The sequence below is a fragment of the Sus scrofa genome, chromosome 12, assembly GCF_000003025.6.
Source record: "Sus scrofa isolate TJ Tabasco breed Duroc chromosome 12, Sscrofa11.1, whole genome shotgun sequence".
NCBI lineage: Eukaryota > Metazoa > Chordata > Mammalia > Artiodactyla > Suidae > Sus > Sus scrofa.
This window is the reverse complement of record NC_010454.4, coordinates 23,647,843-23,667,718: the sequence shown is the minus strand read 5'-3', so window position 1 is coordinate 23,667,718 and position 19,876 is coordinate 23,647,843. Positions and strand designations below refer to the sequence as shown.

Genomic DNA, 19,876 nt, shown 5'->3' with positions numbered 1-19,876 from the left:
CCTGGGGTGCTCAACGCGGACACCGCGGGCACGGCTGCCGGCAACATCTTCTGGTGGCCGGGGAGAGGGCCGGAGCCGGAGCTGCCCTGGGCAGGGGGCGCGGGAAGGAGGAAGGTAGGCAGGGGGCCGAGATGGCGCACGGGACTGCCAGGGCTGGGGGCACCGACCGGAGCGGCGGTGCCAGGCCCCGGGTGGCCAGGCAGCGGGGGCGGGAGGCCCGCGCCTTTTGTCCGGGTTTTTCAGGCGGGGCGCCTGCCGCCGTTTCCTCTGCCCGAGTTTTCGTTTTCCGTTGGCGAGGCCCCGGCACAGCTGGAGGGAGAGGGAGTGGGGGAGGGGGTTCCCGGAGCGGGATGTCCTTGGCCACTGTGGCCGGACACCCCCTCCCTGCGTCACCCTCTCCCCAGGCCTGGCCCGACCCTCACAACGAGCTGCCCGGAGCGGGCCCGCCGCCCCCTAGGTCCTGGGGAAGAGAAGCAGGCCTGGGACCCCCGGGTCCTGCCGGCGCGGCTGCCCTCTCCTCTGCCCCCTCGGACTGGCTGTGGGTGGGTCTGGGCGCGGGGTGCCAGGGGTATTACTCAGCGCTGGGCTGCTTTGCTTGGGTTCTTTCATCTGCCAGCTGCTGAGGCTGGGAGGGGCCAGCAAGGGCCCCCGGGCCCCACTGGGGCCAGCCCTCTACCTCCGAGCCTGCTGGAGCACCCCAACAGTGATTTCCCCTTTCCAAGTGGAAGGGTTGAACACCGACAGCCCAGTGGTTTTCTGAGCTTAGGAGAGAAGGTCCCTGGGGTCCAGGTTGGGATCAAGCCTGGACTGAGGCCTCTTCCTCTTTTGACAGGGCGGGGGGATTTAGGGACATCCCTCCACAACCCTCCCCTCGGAGTTGGAGGTGGGGTCTGGGGCTTTGCAAACTCAGACTGGTGTGTTTCTCAGGAGCTGGAAGTATGCAGCGTTCTCCCTCCGACTCTCCCTCCACCTTTCAGCCAAAGTCTTTCCTAATTACAAACTTGAATTTCAGGATGGACAGGGGATGGAAGTGGAGGTCATTATCCTTGAATCCCTTGGGTCCCCCCACCACACACACACACACACACACACACACACACACACCAACACACACACACACCAACACATACTTCATCTCCTCGGATCTCCACCTCCAGCCCCACCCTGTGGCCCCACTGTGGGTGGAGGGCCTTTGATTCCTTGGGGTTCTCCTTCTCTGCCAGGACAACAGCCCCATTCCCCAAAGTGGCCGCTTTCCCTGAGATGTTCTCATTGGCATGCGATCTGAATCTCCATTACATAACCAGTCATTTTGCCTCCAAACACAGCCCGCAGGCCCCCAGCCTCTTCTTCCACTTGCTCACAAGGTGGTTGGGTCCACCCAAGGTTGCTGGGAGCTCCAAGTTCCCACATGGGAGGCCCCACCCTCCCCTTGGGAATGATGAAAGTGGTAAATCCTTCCATGCTGGATTTGAGGGTCTCAAAATCCCTGGGTGGGTAGTCGTGTCTGAGACCACACAGTGATAGTGCCCGGTCTAGAACCCACGTCTTCTGATGGGAGACATAGCACAAGATGAAGCTCGGGGGGGGGGGAGCATTATTAGGAAAGTGGCTTTGGAACACCGTGGGGCAGGCATTTGAGGATCCCAGCTCAAACAGAGAGGGACTGGACCCTGGGAATAGGTTTTATGTTTGGGCAGCTTGGATGGGAACCTCTGTACCCCCACATCAGGCCAACCCTGAGCTCATGGCAAGGGGAGCAGGAGGCCCAGGGGTGCAGCATTTTTGGCACCGAGTGGGTGATGAGGGAGGGTGCTGGGTACAGAAGAGGGCCGCACAGGTGTGGGCAGAGGCATTTATTGCTTCATCCTTTGTCACAGGGGTACTTTGAAGGACTTCATGATATATCAGGTTAAAAGAGAGTCTACAGAGGAGAATGAGGGATTGCAGTTAGCCATTTGGGAGAACTTTTTGGAAGAGGCTTATAAGCTGCAACTAGCCTGGAGCATCTGGCAGGGAAGTTTTCTCCAGTATAGTGAGTTAGGAGATTGCTGTGATGTTGGATTCCAGTGTAGAAATCTGGAGATCCTTCAAATGGACTTTGAGTGCCAACTTAAAAAGAAATGTTTTGGGGAGTTCCCGTCGTGGCACAGCAGAAACGAATCTGACTAGGAACCATGAGGTTGCAGGTTCCATCCCTGGCCTCACTCAGTGGGTTAAGGATCCAGTGTTGCCATGAGCTGTGGTGTAGGTTGCAGATGCGGCTTAGATCTGGTGTTGCTGTGGCTGTGGTGTAGGCCGGCAGCTACAGCTCTGATTAGACCCCTAGCCTAGGAACTCCCATATGCCTCCGGTGTGGCCCTACAAAGCCCTCCCCCCAAAAAAATTGTTTTGGAGTTCCCATTGTGGCTCAGTGGGTTAAGGACCCAATGTTGTCTCTGAGGATGTGGGTTTGATCCCTGGCTTTGCCCAGTGGGTTAAGGATCTGGCATTGTCATAAGCTGTGGCATAGGTCGCAGATATGGCTCAGATTGTGGTGTAGGCCCCGGCTGTGGCTCCGATTTGACCCCTGGCCCAGGAACTTCCATGTGGTATGGGTGCAGCCATAAAAAGGAAAAAGAAGAAGAAGAAGAAAAAAAAAATAGTCTAGCTGATAGCTAAGACATAGCAATTACTCTGGGCAAGGATTTACTTAAGTTACCTCATTAATTAATTTATTTTTTTCAAGCGTATATTTTATTTATTTATTTATTTGGCTGCACCCACAGCATGTGGAAGTTCCCCAAGCCAGGGATCCAGCCTGCACCATAGCAGTGACCCAAGCCACAGCAATAGCAATGCCGGATCCTTAACTGCACCAGGAACTCCTTAAGTTACGTCATGTAATCCTCACAAAACCACCATGATGTAGGTGCTGCTATTGTCCCCATTTCACAGTTGAGGACACTGAGGCACAGAGAGCCAATAGCCTGGCCAAAATCACATTAGTAACAAGTGGCAGAGGAGTTCCATTGTGGCTCAGTGGTACCGAACCCAACTAGTATCCATGAGGATGCAGGTTCAATCCCTGGCTTCACTCAGTGGGTTAAAGGATCCGGTGTTGCCATGAGCTGTGGTGTAGGTCACAGACTCATCTCAGATCTGGTGTTGCTGTGGCTGTGGTGTAGGCCAGCAGCTGCAGCTTCAATTTGACCCCTAGCCTGGGACCCTCCATATGCCATGGGTGCGGCCCTTAAAAAAAAAAAAAAAGTGGCAGAGCCAGGGTAGGAACCCAGCAGTCTGGCTCAAGTCTGTAGTCTCGCCCCATTACCCTGCTTCTCATGACCTGCCTTGTCTGCTGTCACTCCCACCTTGAATCCGGGGATCCATCTTGGACACCGGCCAAGATCAAGGTCAACCTTCTGCTGGATGGGAGCTTGGTTGCTTGTCTTTCCGCTCGGACAGGGATGGGGACAAGAAGCCTCAGGGTGGTGAAGCCCCAGGTGTCCATCTGTCTTTGGTGGGTGGGGAATCAACTTGTTTACTCCTCCAGCCTGCCCATCCCACCCAGTGCCAGCCCATCCCACCCAGTGCCAACCCACCGCACTTGGGCCATGGCTTGGTTCATGGGTGTTTTCCTTCCAAAGGGGCATCAGGCCTGCTCTGTTGGCTGCAGGGGTTCAAAGGTGAGATATTGGCTTGGTCAGGGATTTGGACAAAGCCTGGTTTTAATTATCCTGCTCTCTCTCCCTCCCCAGAGAGAGTCATGAATAGGGCCTGTGGGAGCTGGCTCTGCCTTCCCCCTAGCACCCTCCACCCCCTTCAAACAAGCCGCCTTTAGATCCAGGCCCCTTGTTTCATGTGAAATTATGCCAGCTCGTCAGCAGGGCAGTGCCAGTCAGCACCAGGCAGGCATCTTCTTGTCACTGCTTCAACGGGACAGCAGGCGGGGATGGCCTCGGGACTGGACTCTGGGGCGAGGTGAAAGCTCTGTGGTGGTGGAGCGTATTCATCACCTGCCAGAGTGAGTCAGGACCAGAGCAGTCAGCTTGTCCAAGAGCGGGGAAACTGAGGCCAGAGAGTGCCCAAGGTCAGAGAGCCCGGGAGTGGTGGACATGAAGCAGGGGGCGTGGTGGTTCTGACCCCCCCTGGGTTCCCAGGCCATGCCTTTCCCCACACAGTTCTGTCCTGGGTGTCCCCGCTCCAGGGCAGGGTTCTGAGGCTAGGCCGGGGGAGGGGAAGGGGGGGAGCAGGGATGAGTGGACAATGTGTCCTGTTCATCTCTGTGTCCCAGTGGCCAGCACAGTGCCTGGCACAGAGTGGCCCTCTCTAAATGTTAGCGAAGTGCAGGCCAGGGAGCAGCCCCTCCCCTGGCCTCCCAGGGTGCCCTGCGCCCAGCTCTGCCCTGGCTTTGTGATGCCTGGTCTACACGCCAGGCTCCCCTGCTGGATTGGACTCATTTGATGGCAAGAAAAGTAAGCATTGCAACTACTTCCATAGAGCCTGCCACTGGGTACATTATCACCATACCATCTGACAGATGAAACTGGCACAAAGAATTATGTGGCTTCCTAAGGTCACACAACTAGTAGGTGGCAGAGCTAAGGAACTGACTGTGCTTATTCCAAGCAGCCGCAGAGGTATTGTGTTTATCTTGGTATCCACAGAGCCTGGTATGCAGTCAGTACTCAGAATGTTTGTTGACTGACTGACTGACTGACTGACTGACAGTGTATGGGAAAAAACCACAGAATTCTGTAATCTAATCCCTTGGAAGTAGCTGGGGTCTTGGGAAGGTAACCTAGAGCTGCATCATTGTGTTATCTGTGCCAGGAGTGACTGAGTCAGACCTAGAGAGGAGGAGTTCCCTGGTGGCTCAGCAGGTTGGTGGTTGTCACTGCTGTGGTGCAAGTTGCTGTGTGACTTGGGTTCTATCCCTGGCCCCAGAACTTTTACGTTAAAGACAAAGAAACAGGAGTTCCCATCATGGCTCTCAGTGGTTAACGAAGTGACTAGTATCCATGAGGACACGGGTTTGATCCCTGGCTTTGCTCAGTGGGTTAAGGATCTGGCGTTGCCATGAGCTGTGGTATGGGTCGCAGATGCTGCTCAAGTCCTGCGTTGCTGTGGCTGTGATGTAGGCCAGCAGCTGTAGCTCCGATTGGACCCCTAGCCTGGGAACTTCCATATGCCACAGGTGCAGCCCTAAAAAGACAAAAGACAAAAAAAAAAAAAAAAAAAAGACAAAGAAACAAACAAAAACTCACCCAAAATCTAGAGAGGCAAGGAAAGCTCGCCTACACCCTGTATCATCATCCTCCAAGGCTTAACAGGGCTGGTAGGGCCCCCAGCTTGTTGGCTTCTCTCTTGCTCTCCCTCCCTCTCTCTCCCAGTTCCAAGGGGGCAGTGCGACACCTTGAGCAGGTGGGAAAAGACTACAGGTTGGACTGAAGCTGTCTGTTCCTTTTGCATCTCTCTGGCCCTGAGATGTTCAGCCCCGTACCTCCCCTTGGTGGAAGGTTCTGTGCCTTTCAAGTTAGAGGGTGGACGGAGTATCCGGTTTGGGACAGGGCCTCTTATAGGTACCTGTTCTCCACCTCTCCCAGGAAGGGGTGTTGGGTGTCCAGGCACCTCTAGTCCTAAACCTGAGGCCCAAGGTCACCTCCTGAAACCTCCTCCCACCTGTGTGTCCCTAGGCAGGTGATCCCTTCCCCTCTTACTCCCTCTGCTCCCCATTGGCTAGTTTGAAGGAGCATCAATCTGTCCCTGTCCCCAGCCGCACTTCATGTGCTGACAAAGGCTGGTGGGAGCCAACTAGGAAAAAAAGAAGACTCCACGTGAGGGGTGTGGTCTGCCCTCTAATATAAGCAGGAACCCGTGGGAGATGAGAGGACAGGGCCTGGCACGGCCCCTGGTGCTTGGGGAGGAACCATGGGGTGTCTGGGCTCTGCCTTCAGCCTGAGGAGGTTCAAGTTTCAGCTTTATCCCTTATTCACTCCGTGATCTTGGCCAAGTTGCTTAGTTGTTTTTGGCCTCAGTTTTAGCCCTGAAATAATCCCTCAAAATTGTTGAGAGGATTAAATGAGGTAATACAGATAAAGAGGCTGACATTTGATAATCTCAACTATTAGCAGCAACTATTATTAAACAGACAGTACTCAATGGATGGAGGTGAGAACAACACATTTTGGGCTCAATAAAGAGAATCCTTGGAGTTCTCTTGTGGCAAGAGTGGGTTGAGGATCCAGGGTTGTCACTGTAGTGGCCTGGATCACTCCTGTGGCACGGGTTCCATCCCTGACCCAGGAACTTCCACATGCCCCAGGCACGGCCCCCAAAACCCAAAAAATTAAATGAAAGAATCCTTTATGTTTGGAGTAATCTGAAGAGGAAATGAGCCGTCGCTAGAAGTAATGAGGCCCCTGTCAGTGGAGGGGAGCAAGCAAAGGCTGGACTAGAGGGAATTCAGGCATTGATTGAAGGGTTGACACAGAAAACCTTAAGGACCTTGCTTTGGAATCAGCACCGTATGGTAGGAAATTAGAGGAGCAGATGAGACCTGGTTCCCACTGTTGGGAATTAGGAAGAGGAGTGAGAGTGGCTGTATGGTTTGGGCTATGAGGATCCTCTGGGGAGAGGGAGTCCTGAGAGGCTGCCTGGAGGAGGCCTGGAAGGATGAGTATGGGTCTGATGGGTGGGAGAAGTGGAGAGGCCATTGCAGGCCCGGGAAGGGCTTGGTGGGAGTTCCCATCGTGGCACAATGGTTAACGAATCTGACTAGAGGTTGAGGGTTCGATCCCTGGCCTTGCTCAGTGGGTTAAGGATCTGATGATGCCGTGAGCTGTGGTGTAGGTTGCAGATGCGGCTTGGATCCCGAGTTGCTGTGGTTCTGCTGTAGGCTGTTGGCTACAGCTCCAATTCGACCCTTAGCCTGGGAACCTCCATATGGCGCCAGAGTGGCCCTAAAAAAGGCAAAAAGACAAAAAAAAAAAAAAAAAAAAAAAAAAGAAAGAAAAGACAAAAAAAAGGAAGGGCTTGGTGGCTGAGGGGCAGTGAGGTGCCTGGACTGCTGGCTCTGAAGTCAGCCCAAGGCTGCATCCACATCCTGGCTGCCCCAAAGGGTGGGGAGTATGGTGGGGGTGGGGAACTGGTAGCTCCCTGACCCCCCGCCTCCACCCCCAGACCCTCCTGGATGAGGGGCCAGGGCTACTCCCTGTGGCAAAGAGCCAGGGCCTGTAAGGAACGGAACTGGGGAAAGAAAGACTGCTTATGCCCCGTACATTTGGGGGCGTCCGGGGGTCGGGGGAACAGTGGGGCCTTTGTCCCCAGCCACCGGGAATCTGGCCGAGCCGCCAGCCCTGGGTCTGGCTGGGCCCTCGGCAGGCAAGTCCTCTTTGAAGTGACCCTTTCAAAGCACAGTCTGAATCCCTGGGAGGAGAGAACTTGGGGCGGGGTGTGGGGATGACTGAGCCCCGAAAGCCAAGGGTGGAAAGAGACCTAGGGCCGGCCCCTTCGGGCCAGGCGAGCTGGCAGGAGGTGTGTGGGCGGGAGGAATGCAGCCAGGCTCAGAGGACATGGGGGAGCTGTGTGGGAGGACCACCACTCGGGGGGGGGGGGGGGGGGTTGCCCAGCAGGGGTGACTGTAGGCCTGGTTTCCAACCATGCCTAGCTTGGATTCTGTCTGGGCTCCTAAATCTGCGGCTTCTTCCTTTTTAGTTTCCTCAAAGAGGAGTTTCCCGTTGTGGCTCAGTGGTAACGAACCTGACTAGTATCCAAGAGGATGAGGGTTCGATCCTTGGCCTTGCTCAGTAGGTTAAGGATCCGGCGTGGCTGTGAGCTGTGGTATAGTCAGACTTGGCTGGGATCTGCTGTGGCTGTGGCTGTGGTGTAGGCCGGCGGCTACAGTTTCAATTTTACCCCTAGCCTGGGAACCTCCCATATACTGTGGGTGTGGCCCTAAAAAAAAAAAAAAAGAAAGAAAGAAAGAAAAAAAATTAATTTCCTTAGAGTGTGAGAGCTCCTTAGAGAACCTCAGTGTAGATACAGGACTTCAAGCCCTCGTAGGAGGGAGGAGTTGAGAACCAGGCTCTCCGGAGAGCCCCCGAAAGGCTGGAAGGAAAGGCTGCAGTGCAGAACCCTACCTTCCACCACGGAGCTCCCCTCACTCTCAGTGCTGAGGAAACTGTTCTCCACAAAAGCAAGGCATCGGGGAGAGAGGCCCCTGGGAGAGGGAACATCTCTTTCATTTTAGGTGGATGGATATGAGAGGCCACCCTCTCTCCTGCTCCAAGGGAAACTGAGGCCCAGAGAAAGGCAAGACAGAGAGGCTAGAAGCAGAGGCAAAAAGGATAGGTACAGAGTTCCCATTGGGGTGCAGTGAAAACGAATCTGATTAGGAACCATGAGGTTGTGGGTTCTATCCCTGGCCTTGCTCAGTGGGTTAAGGATCTGGCATTGCCGTGAGCTGTGGTATAGGTCGCAGACACAGCTCGGATCTGGCGTTGCTGTGGCTGTGGCTGTGGTGTAGGCTGGCAGCTGTAGCTCCAATGAGACCCCTAGCCTGGGAACCTCCATGTGCTGTGGGAGTGGCCCTAAAAAGACAAAAGACAAAAAAAAAAGACAGGCCAGGCACAAGCGGGAGGAAGGAAGAACAAATGAACTTATTGACTTAGAAAACAAACTTTGTGGAGGTGGAGGGCAGACCAAAGCAGACAGGTGGAGGGCGCGAGGGACGGACTGGGGGCTTGGGGTTGAGTAAGTGCACTGAAGTATGTGGAATGACTGGGCAGCAGGGACGAGTCTAGCACAAGGAACTCTACCCAGTGTTCTGTGATAATCTATATGGGAAAAGAATCTAAAAAAGAATGGATGTGTGTGTGTGTATAACTGATCACTTTGTTGTGGAGTAGAAATTGTCACAACATTAGAAATCAACTGTACGTCAATAAAACCTTTAAAAACGGGAGTTCCCATTGTGACTTGGTGGGTTAAGAACCTGGCTAGTATCCATGAGGATTCGGGTTCGAACCCTGGCCTCGCGAGGTGGGTTAAGGATCTGGCGTTGCTGTGGCTGTGATGTAGGCCAGCAGCTGCAGCTCCAATTCGACCCCTAGCACGGGAACTTCCATGTGCCACGGGTGCGGCCCTAAAAGGCAAACTAAAGGATAAAAAAGTGGGAGGAAGAGGAAGGATGGATGCCAGGTGAGAAGGGGGTTCAGGTTGCCGAGTTCTGACCCAAAGGTAGTAGAGACATGCCCATGGTCTCTTCAGCTCTGACCTGCTGTGACTCCATGATGGGGGGAAAGCAAGGGGCAGGTTTCTTTTGGATTTTTTGGGCTGAGCTTTGAATCCCTGTCTCCTCCGGCCTCATGGCATTCTCTCTACTTGGGAAGATTCTTCTAAATCTCCCTATCCTCTTCTAAGGGTGGGGCCCCTAGTTGCTCCCCAAGAGAAGGGGAGGAGGGAGCTGAGTGTCCCAGGTTGTGATGGGGGACTGTGGGCGGTTCTAGTACTTTCCCTATCATGCACCGGCATCTGCCAAGCTTAGCCTTCATTAGCTCTAATGAAGCCTTGGCACCGTGCCCCCCTCCGCCCGGCAGCACCTGGTGCGGGTGAAGGCTGCGGGGGCAGCCGAGGCTGGACCTAGAACCCAGGAGGGGGTGGGGTGTCTCTAAGAGGGGAGAGTGGGAGTCAGGAAATGGGGGTCACACAGCAAGGCTGGGACTGCTGATGGGATGAGAAACAGGGCCCCCTCCTTTCCCACTGGGACCTTGTCCTTCTCTGGTGGCTCCCAGATGCTTAGATCCCCACAGGGTGAGGGAGAGCATTATCTGAGACTGGGTGTGGCCCAGGGTGCTGAGGACATTCCCAGGCCTGGCTTGCAGGAGAGTGTCCCTTTCCGTAATTTCAGCCTGGGGCAGGAGAAGGCTCCAACTCCAGAAACTCGCGGCTCCATGCCTGGGAAAATCAGGCAGCGGCTAGATCTTCATGCAAACTGGATTTTGTTCATTTGGTGCCCGTCTCCTGTGTGCCCTCTCTCTTCCAGTTGCTCTCTGTGGGTCTTGGGACCTGGATGAATACGACATAGCCCTGTTCTCAAGGGGGTTCCTTGTCTGCTTTTCTCCCCGCCCAAAACCTCCATTCAGATTTTATAGGGGGCTCTGATGGGGGGCCCATCGCAGCTCAGTGGTAATGAACCCGACTAGTATCCATGAGGACGAGGGTTCAATCCCTGACCCTGCTCAGTGGGTTAAGGATCCCGAGATGCTGTGGCTGTGGTGTAGGCCAGCATCAGTAGTTCCAATTCAACTCTTAGCCTGGGAACTTCCATATGCCACAGGTGTGGCCTTAAAAAAAAAAAAAGATTTTATGGGGGGTTCTGAGATGTGCAGCTAGCCTATCCGCCAGTCCAGAACACCCCTTGCCACCTCTCCACAAATATTACATAAAAACAATCCTGATCTAACTGAGGAGGCAGACTCACAACAGATACAAATGAATATCTTCACTGTGGCATCATGTGAGTGTGAACGTTGTCATAAAAGTGGTCACAGGGTTTAAAGATGGAAATGGTGTCACTGGGTAGAATTGCTGTACAACTTGGTTCAAAACCAGTTTGTGGAATGATTAATCTCCTTTCTCTCAATTCCTGTTTCTAAACCTATTGCTAAGTTGAGGATTCTTTAGAAGAAGTTCAAACTTCTTTTGATGGATTTTCAAGGACCATCATGAAGTGGTTGTGTATTTACTGATACAAGAACCAAGACCCTGAGAGGGTGAATTACTCCACCAAAGGTCACGCAGCATCCGAGTTTAAGTCTGATGTGGGCAACATGATTTTGTCCTGCTTCTCCATGGTTCTGCTTGCACGGGGATTCTCCCTGTGCCTGCTTGGAGTTTGGGTTTGCTCATGAGTGGTATGGAAGACCCCAGGTTCCCCAAGGAACTTGACTTGCTCCCATAGATGGTGTGGAGCCACCAAAGGGGGTCAGGAAGTGGCGGCAGTAGACCAGGTGAGGGATGATGAGGGTTGACCGTGGAATTGGAGATGGACAGGACAGGATCGGAGTGGAAAGTATCACCCTCTTCCCCTTCCCAGGAACCTGCCATATCCCATCTCTTTGCTTTGTCTGATATATCCTCTCCTGCCTTCTGTTTCACAAACTCCTATTTATCTGTCAATGCCCAGTTCAAATATCTTTCTCTATAAATCTACCACCTAGCTTCCCCACCACCATCCTAAACTGCCAATTCCTCAAATATATGGGAATTTCATCTTCTGGGCACTAGACTAGACTTTAAGTCCCATGAGGGTAGGAACTTTGTCTTTTTTTTTTTTTTTTTTTTTCTATTTTAGGGCTGCACCCACAGCACATGGAGGTTCCCAGGCTAGGTGTTGATTCGGGGCTGTGACCTACACCACAGCTCACAGCAGCTCGTGATCCTTAACCCACTGAGCGAGGCCAGGGATCAAACCCTCATCCTCATGGATCCTAGTCAGGTTTGTTAACCACTGAGCCATGAAGGGAACTCCAGGAACTTTGTCTTGTTCACTGCTCTATCTCCAGCTTCTAGACTAGGCCAAGCTGAACGGCTGTTGTTGACTGATTAACTGAAACTTCCCACAGCACTTTGCACTGCATTGTGAGAACTGCATAATAATAACAGTAGGAGTATTGGTTTCGACTAACATTTATGGAACATTTCAGTGCCAGGCTCTGCTGTACTGAGCACTTTATACACACTCTCTCTTTAATCTGCACAACAGTCTCATGGAGAATAGATTGTCTCTTTTATAAAAGCAGAAACAGAAGCTCAGAGAGGTTAGGAACTAGCCCAAGGATACACAGCTAGGAAATGGGATCAAGTTGGGATTCAAAACCAAGTTCTTCAGAATCCTGTTTAGGAGTGTTTAAACACTATGCTTTGCAGCCTTTTAAATTTGTCTCATCTTTGCCTCCTCATAAAATCAGGAACTGTTTTATTAATTTAAAAAGATCTTTTTTTTGGAGTTCCTGTCATGGCACAGCAGAAACAAATCCGACTAGGAACCGTGAGGTTTCGGGTTCGATCTCTGGCCTCATTCAATGGGTTAAGGATCCGGTGACGTATGTTGCAGATGCAGCTTGGATCTGGTGTTGCTGTGGCTGTGGTGTAGGCCAGCAGCTATAGCTCTGATTTGACCCCTAGCCTGGGAGCCTTCATATGCTGTGGGTGCAGCCCTAAAAAGACAAAAAACAAAAATAAAATTTAAAGTTTTTTGTTTTTTTTTAAGATCTTTTGTGGACTACTGAACTAAGATTTGTTGAACAATTCCCATGTGCCAGGCACTCTCACAGAGTCCTCTCAAGGACCCCATTTACAGCTGAGGAAACTGAGGCTTGGAGAGGGAAGGGCTGGACTGGGATCACACAGCTGGCGCCTGGTCTTAGGTCTCTTTGACTGCTCACCCTCCCTGACACCTACTCAATAGTTCCAGAAAGAAAGAAAGAGGAGCCGGGCTCTGAGGTTGACGGACTTGTTTGGGGGCACACGAGGGGCTGGAATGGGCCACTGAATGGGTCTCCTGCCCCCAGCCCAGTGTGTTTCCTCACTTCCTGAGGAGGAAAGGAGTCCAGAGGCAGGGATGGGTCTGTTGTAATTTCCTAAATGTCCAGCTGCCTGTGAGACAGATGAGCTCCAGAGGAGAGGCTGACCTGGCGCTGGGGTGGGCAGGGATGGCGTCCCAGCAAAAGAGCCCTACCGGGGCCTTGACAGAAGAGGGTGAGAGGCCTTCAAAGGATGGATACACACATTAGTGTGACCTCAGCCACTGGGTGACCCGAAGGTTTGGGAACCTCTGCTGCCCGCCGCGAGGAAGCGGGCGTGGGCAGGGGCCCGGCAGGGTGCTAACGCCCATTCGGCACACCTTCCCAGAAGGGCAGAAACCCGCCAATCAGATAGGCCAGCTGCTGTCTATTTGCATGTCATCTGCATGGCCACACCTCTTCACTCCTGCCACTCAGCCTCCACGCCCAAGTGTGCCTCCTTGGCCCGCCGCCCCATTTCAGGACCCTGTGCAGGGCTGGCGGGCCTGAGAGCGCTGGGGCGGGGGCTGCGGGGCGTGAAGGGCCGACCCTGGGGCTGGCGTAGTTCGCATACTTGGCGTTACTCAAGTCTGGCTGGCCCGAGGCTGCCGCCTTTCCGCGCTCCTCCCTCCCACCACTCCTCTTTCCTCCTCTTCTCCCTCCTCCCTTTGTCTCCACCTCCACCTTCTATCTCGGCCCATTTTCCTGAAAACTAGGGGTGGCAGGAGGAAACTGAGGCCTGGAGAGGGGGCGTGTCTTTCAGCCGGGCCTCCAGGGAAAAACTGGTAGTAACGAGGCATGTAATGAGGTGGCTGAGGGCCTGGGCTCTGCCGGCAGAAAGACCTGGGCTTGAATCAGGGCCGCTGCTAGTGGTGGCACCCTGGCAACGTCCTTAGCTTGCAGTTCGGGAAGTTTTTCAGAAACAGTCAAGCCGAGACCTGGAGGATAAGGAATCAGTTAAGGGAAGATGGAGGAAGGAGAGAGACAGATGTTATAATCCAGGGAGAGGGAACTGTGGATATGATGGGCCAGCCCTGAGTGGACAAGGGCTTGACCAACTGGGGGAAGGGATAGAAGACCCTGCAGAGGAGATGCAGCAGCTCCCCTTTTCTCCCTACCTCTTACTCTCTTATTCTGGTAACCTCACTTTCTGAATCTGGTTCCCATTGAGGAAGAGTGGGGGGGGAGGGTAACAAAAAATGGACAAGGATCTGAAGCTGCTTCTGCCCCAGGTAGATGCTTCATCCCCATCTCCTGGGGATGGGGTTCTGCCAACCATTTGCTTCTCTGAGGAGAGGCCCCTTCATTCCCCTACATTCAGAAGCAGCATGCCGAGCACCTACTTTGTGCCAGGAGCCCTGCCAGGAGCTGGGGATTTGACTACCAGACATGGTCTCAGCCCTTCCAGATCTCACCACTCCAAGGGGGAGATGTTGGTCAAAATAAGCTCATAAATATATAGACACCATCTCAAGAGAGCTGTGAGAGGGTGCACAGAGACCTGACCTGGTCTGGGGACCAGAGGAGGTGTCTCTGGCAAGTGACTTTTTTGCTGAGAACAGCAGGGTGGGTAGGAGTTAATCAGGGTGTGGGTTGGTGAGGCAGGGAGGGAGCTGGGGAAGAGAGAAACAGCATGTGCAAAGGGCCTGAGGCTGGAAGGGTGCCTGGTCCTCAAAGGAACTGGAAGGAGGCCAGGGTAACCAGAGCATAAAGGAAGGAGCGGGGTGGTGGGCGTGGAACACAGAGGCATGTCCCTCAGGGCCTGGTGGTCATATTAAAACAATTAGTCTGGACCATGAGGGGCCAGAGAAGTGATGGGAGCTTGGAGCAGAGTGTCCACTATGGTGGACATGGTGAAGCGGGTGGACTCAGGGGACGTTTGGGAAGCAGGGCCTACTCTCTGATGGGTGGGATGAAGGGCTGGGGCCATTAACACCCCCCCCCATTAATTGGTTCTCGGAATGCTTTCCCAGCAACTTTTTCAGGCTGCTATCCCTAGCTTCATTTTATAGCTGAAGAAATGAGAAAGCCTGTGTGACCTTGAGGTCACACAGCCAGAAAGACGCGAGGGCCAATACCACTGGCAAGTGTCACCCTTTCTCCAGATCAGCCTTCTCTATGCTGGGCCGGGGGTCTCTCTCTCACCAGCCTCCTATCCCCCCACCTCCCCACCCCCACAGGTGCCCAATGAGTTTGCTCAGAACTCCTTCCCTAGCACCAGACTGGGTGGGGGGCCCAGAAAGCCAAGGTGGTGTGTGCGTGTGGGTCACACTTGTCCCAAGAGGCTGCTCTGCTGCTAAATGAGGTAATGCATGAGAAGCATACCTGGAACATAGTAAGGATGCAACAATTATTAATTTCTGCTGTGGCTGCTACTGTGTCCCCAAATGCAGAGCCAGGCACATGGTGAGGGGGAGGTTCTGGGCAGAAGGCGATGCCGTCTGTCTTCTTGTGACCACACAGCCCAGCCCAGAATCCATTCCAGCTCCCTCATAGGCAGAAGCCCAGGGGAGGTTGTTTGTCCCTGAGGAGCCACCATCCCCTCCATCCTTCCAGCTGCCTCTGGGGCATCATAGGCTGGATTAGGGAGAAGTTCAACTCTTAGGCTGGGTGATGGACTGAACTGGTCAGGTTGAGCAGGGCCTGGGGTGAGGGGGTGGTGGTTTCAGGGGTGGAGCTGAGAACCTCTCCCTGCAAGGGAGCCCCATATGCCCTTGAGGGAACTTTCCCGAATCTGTTGAGACCTGCCCGGGGAGGGGATGTGGTCTTGGCTTGACTAGGACTGAGTGTGCCCCTGAAAGAAACCAGTGAGCGCACCTGTCAGCTCTGCCCAGGTGGTCAGACAATACGAAAAACTTCCAGAGAGGGGTGTGGGGGCCCGGAGGAAGAGCCACGCCGAATTCTCCCCCAGTCTCCTCTGATGTGAGCTGTTCAGATATGATGATTTTGGGGAAGAGTCACTGCAGGCACAGTGACTGCCCCTAACACAACCTTGTCTGAAAAAGGGCTCTGGCCTCTGTCTCCAGCACTTCTAGACCAACCAACAAAGAGAGATCCTTCTTAAGATCCCACAGTCGTTCTGTCCTTCTGCAGAAGACCCTCTTCCTCTGTGGGCAATAGGGCCTGGAGAATGCAGTGGGGGAGGCAGAGTGGAGGAGATGAGGGCACCCTGCCATCTCTGGGCTGTGAGGGAGGTAAGTGACAGACCTGGGCCAGCAGGGGGCTCTGCCGCACGCTGGACCTGCCTGCGTCTCTGGCAAGACAGTGCCTCCTTCAGCGTGTTGGCATGCTTTTCTTGGTGTGTGCATGAGAGAGCGTGCAAGAGCAAGGACTGGCCTCCGTGTGCACACCCTTGTGTGTGTGTATATGTTACAGGTGGTATGTAAGCATATGTGGGCTTGGAAAAGACATGCGTGCCATGGGCTATTGGGCCTCGGCAGGGGGGTCAGGAACCCCACCCTTAGCCTGGCTTTTGCTAGGAAAACTTCCAGGGTCCCGACACCTTGGCATGCAGCATCTCAAGAGATTGTGTGCCCATCAGTCCAGCCTCCGAGAGATGGTAGATCCTCAATGCCAAGGACCTACTGCGTGTGAGGTTCAGAATCCCCTGGCAGTTTGAGAGCTCCCCCTGTGTGGGGACTACTAGGGCCCCAAAGATGAGCCAGGGGCTCAGAGAAGTCACAATGGAGAGGGGTTCGATGAACAAGGTCCTCCAAGCAGGAGGTCCCCAGCTGTCCTGGGCAACCTCTGTGGGCAGCGCCTGCTCCTGGGCCCCATTGGAAGACCCATTCATATGTTCCATCTTCCTTCAATAATATTTGTTTTCTCACTTGATTTCGGACTTTGCCGTTCTTTCTTATGTGTGTGTGTGGTAAAATATGCATAACTTAAAATTTAACATTTTTAGGGGGTCCTCTTGTGGTACAGCGGGTTAAGGATCCAGCGTTGTCACTGAAGTGGCTGAGGTCGATGCTGTGGTACAGGTTTGATCTGTGGCCTGGGAATTGCACATGCCGTGGACACAGCCAAAAAAAAAAAAAAAAGTCTATCATTTTTAAATGTACATTTCAACCGTTTCATCTTTTTTTTTTTTTTTTTTCTTGCTTTTTAGGGCCACACTCAAGGCACATGGAGGTTCCCAGGCTAGGGGTCAAATTGGAGCTGTAGCCACTGGCCTACACCACAGCCACAGCAATGCCAGATCCAAGCCCGGTCTGTGACCTACACCACAGCCCACAGCAACGTCGGATCCTTACTCACTGAGTGAGGCAACCCCAGATCCTTAACCCACCGATCAAGGCCAGGGATTGAACCCACATCCTCATGGATCCTAGTCGGGTTCGTTAACCACTGAACCATGACAGGAACTCCTGTTTCATCTTTCCAAACTGAAACTCTATACCCACTAACCAATAACTCACATTCCCTTTCCCCTAGCCCTTGGCAGCTACCATTCTATTTCCTGACTCTACGAATCTAGGTGTCTCCTATAAGTAGAATCATACAATATTTGTCCTTTTGTGTGTGGCTTATTTCACTCAGCATCGTGTCTTCAAGATTCATCCATGTTGTAACATGTGTCAGAATTTCCTGGTTTCTTAAGACAATAAAGTTCCATTGTACGTATATACCATGGTTTGTTAATCCATTTTTCTGTCAGTGGCCATTTGGGTTGTTTCCATAGTTTGACTCTCATGAATAATGCTGCTGTGAACCTCACTATATGAATAGCTGTTTGAGTCCCTGCTCTCACTTCTTTTAGGTACGTGGCCAGAGGTGGAATTTGCTGGATCCTACTGTAATTCTACATTTAATTTTTTGAGCAGCCACCACATCGTTTTCACCATTTTGCATCCCTACCAGCAAGGCACAAGGGTTCCAATTTCTCCATAATCTTGCCACCAGCAAATCTTTATTTATTTATTTATTTATTTTGCTTTTGGGGGCTGCTCTTGCAGCATATGGAGGTTCCCAGGCTAGGGGTCCAATTGGAGCTACAGCTGCCGGCCACAGCACGAGATCCGAGCAGTGTCTGCGACCTACACCACAGCTCCCAGCAACTCGGGATCCTTAACCCACTGATCGAGGCCGGAACCCACAACCTCATGGTTCCTAATCGGATTTGTTTTCCCTGCACCACAACGGGAACTCCATCAGCAAATAATTTTTGAGAGTCCTACTGGCACGACAAAGACATGTCTGAAAATTCAGTTGCCCTTGCTCTTAGGAAGCTCTCTGTCTAATGGAGGAGGCTCAGGCCAGGCCTTTGAGCAGTCTCCAGTCTGAGGGGAAAGACACAGGCCATGACCTCTGAAAGATCTTGGACTAATAGGGGGCACAACAGCCACCATCCTGCTCTCAGGGAGCCCTTTTTTTTTTTTTTTTTTAAAGGGCCGCACCCGTGGCATATGGAGGTTCCCAGGCTAAGGATCAAATTGGAGCTATAGCTGCCGGCCTACACCACAGCCGCAGCAACGCTCCAGGAGCCCAATCTGATGGAGGAGGCATAGCTTCTTCCTTTTGGGGAGCCTCCAGACAGGCTCAGAGACCAGAATGGATACGTGGAGGGCCTGCACTGAGACAGTTGAGGGGCTGCTGAGTGGAGTAAATCAGGGGGTTAGAGAGGGCTTGTGGTGGGCCCTGTCCCACGCCGGCCACGGTTGCCTGGGCGATGGCCCCACTGTTTACTTTGTGGCTGGCTCCAGACTTACCCTTTTCTGCAAGTGCTCATTTCCCACCATGAGGAAAGAGACTCATCTGAATTCCCCCTCCCTTGGGCGTCCCTGAGGAGGGACCTGGCTCTCCTGCTGGGAGGAGGCCTTGCCAGCCTGGCACCTTTGTCACCATGTCCCTCGTCTGCCCCAGGCTCCATCCTGGGGGGAGGTGTCTCATGTCACCTACCCCTTCCCCCCTCCCAAAGCGCTTACAGACAAGGCTCTGGGCCTGTCAAAGTCCTGCTAGGTGAGGGGGGCTCCTGGTGAGTCCTTCCTGCTTGGGGGACCAGCAGTGGGAGGTGGTGGTGATGCCCATGAGAGCAGGTTCATGGCTTTGTGCCGACCTCCTTGACTGCGTGTGTCTTTGTGTCCTGGTGGCTGAGTTTGTCTGCAGGCTGAATGAGCATGTGTTTGGGTGTGCGAGAGTGTGAATAACCCAAAGACAATGAAACCATCTTGCATTGACCTGGAGGGCATGCTGCTAAGTGAAATAAGGCAGAGAGAGAAAGACAAATACCGTATGTATGATCTCACTTATATGTGGAATCTGAAAAAAAAACACCCAAACCCCAAGTTCACAGAGAACAGATTGGTGGCTGTCAGAAGTTGGGGGTGGGTGAAACGAGTGAAAGGAGTCGGAAGATGTGAACTTTCTATTTTTTAATTTTTTTAAAATTTTTATTATAGTTGATTTAGAATGTTCTGTCAATTTCTGCTGTACAGTAAAGTGGCCCAGTTATACATACATACATACATATATATACACACACATTCTTTTTTTTTTTTTTTTTTGTCTTTCTTTTTTAGGGCCGCACCCATGGCGTATGGAGGTTCCCAGGCCAGGAGTCGAATCGGAGCTGCAGCTGCCGGCCTACACCACAGCCACAGCAGTGCAGGATACGAGCCACATCTGCGACCTACACCACAGCTCATGGCAACGCTGGATCCCCAATCTACTGGGCGAGGCCAGGGATCAAACCCGCAACCTCATGGTTCCTAGTCAGATTCGTTAACCACTGCGCTGGGACGGGAACTCCTGTTTTATTCTTTTTTATGGCTGAGTAGTATTCCATTGTGCATATGTACCACATCTTCTTAATCCATTCATCTGTCGATGGACATTTAGGTTGTTTCCATGTCCTGGCTATTGTGAGTAGTGCTGCAATGAATATAGGAGTGCATGTATCTTTTTCTTGTCTGGATGTATGCCCAGGGGTGGGATTGCTGGATCATATGGTAGTTCTATATTTAGTTTTCTGAGGTACCACCATACTGTTTTCCATAGTGGTTGTACCAATTTACGTTCCCACCAACAGTGTAGCAGGGGTCCAAAAGGTGCAAGCTTTAAATTATAAAATAAATAAGTCCTGCGGATGTCGTGTACAGCTCAGCAACTATAGTTAATCACAGAGTATTGCATATTTAAAAGTTGCTAAGAGGGTAGACCTTGGAGTTCCCGCTGTGGCGCAGTGGGATTGGCAGTGTCTCTGGAGTGCTGGGATGCAGGTTCTATCCCTGGCCCAGCCCAGTGGGTGAAGGATCCAGCAGTGGCATAGGTTGCAGCTACAGCTTGGATCTGATCCCTGGTCTGGGAACTCTATATGCCATGGGACGACC

The 19,876-nt window shown here is 52.8% G+C and overlaps 1 protein-coding gene across 1 annotated transcript in view; it reads left to right on the top strand.

Annotated features, from left to right (window-relative positions):
* ARHGAP23 (Rho GTPase activating protein 23) overlaps window positions 1-19,876 on the top strand; it is an 86,242-nt gene that overhangs the window by 221 nt on the left and 66,145 nt on the right.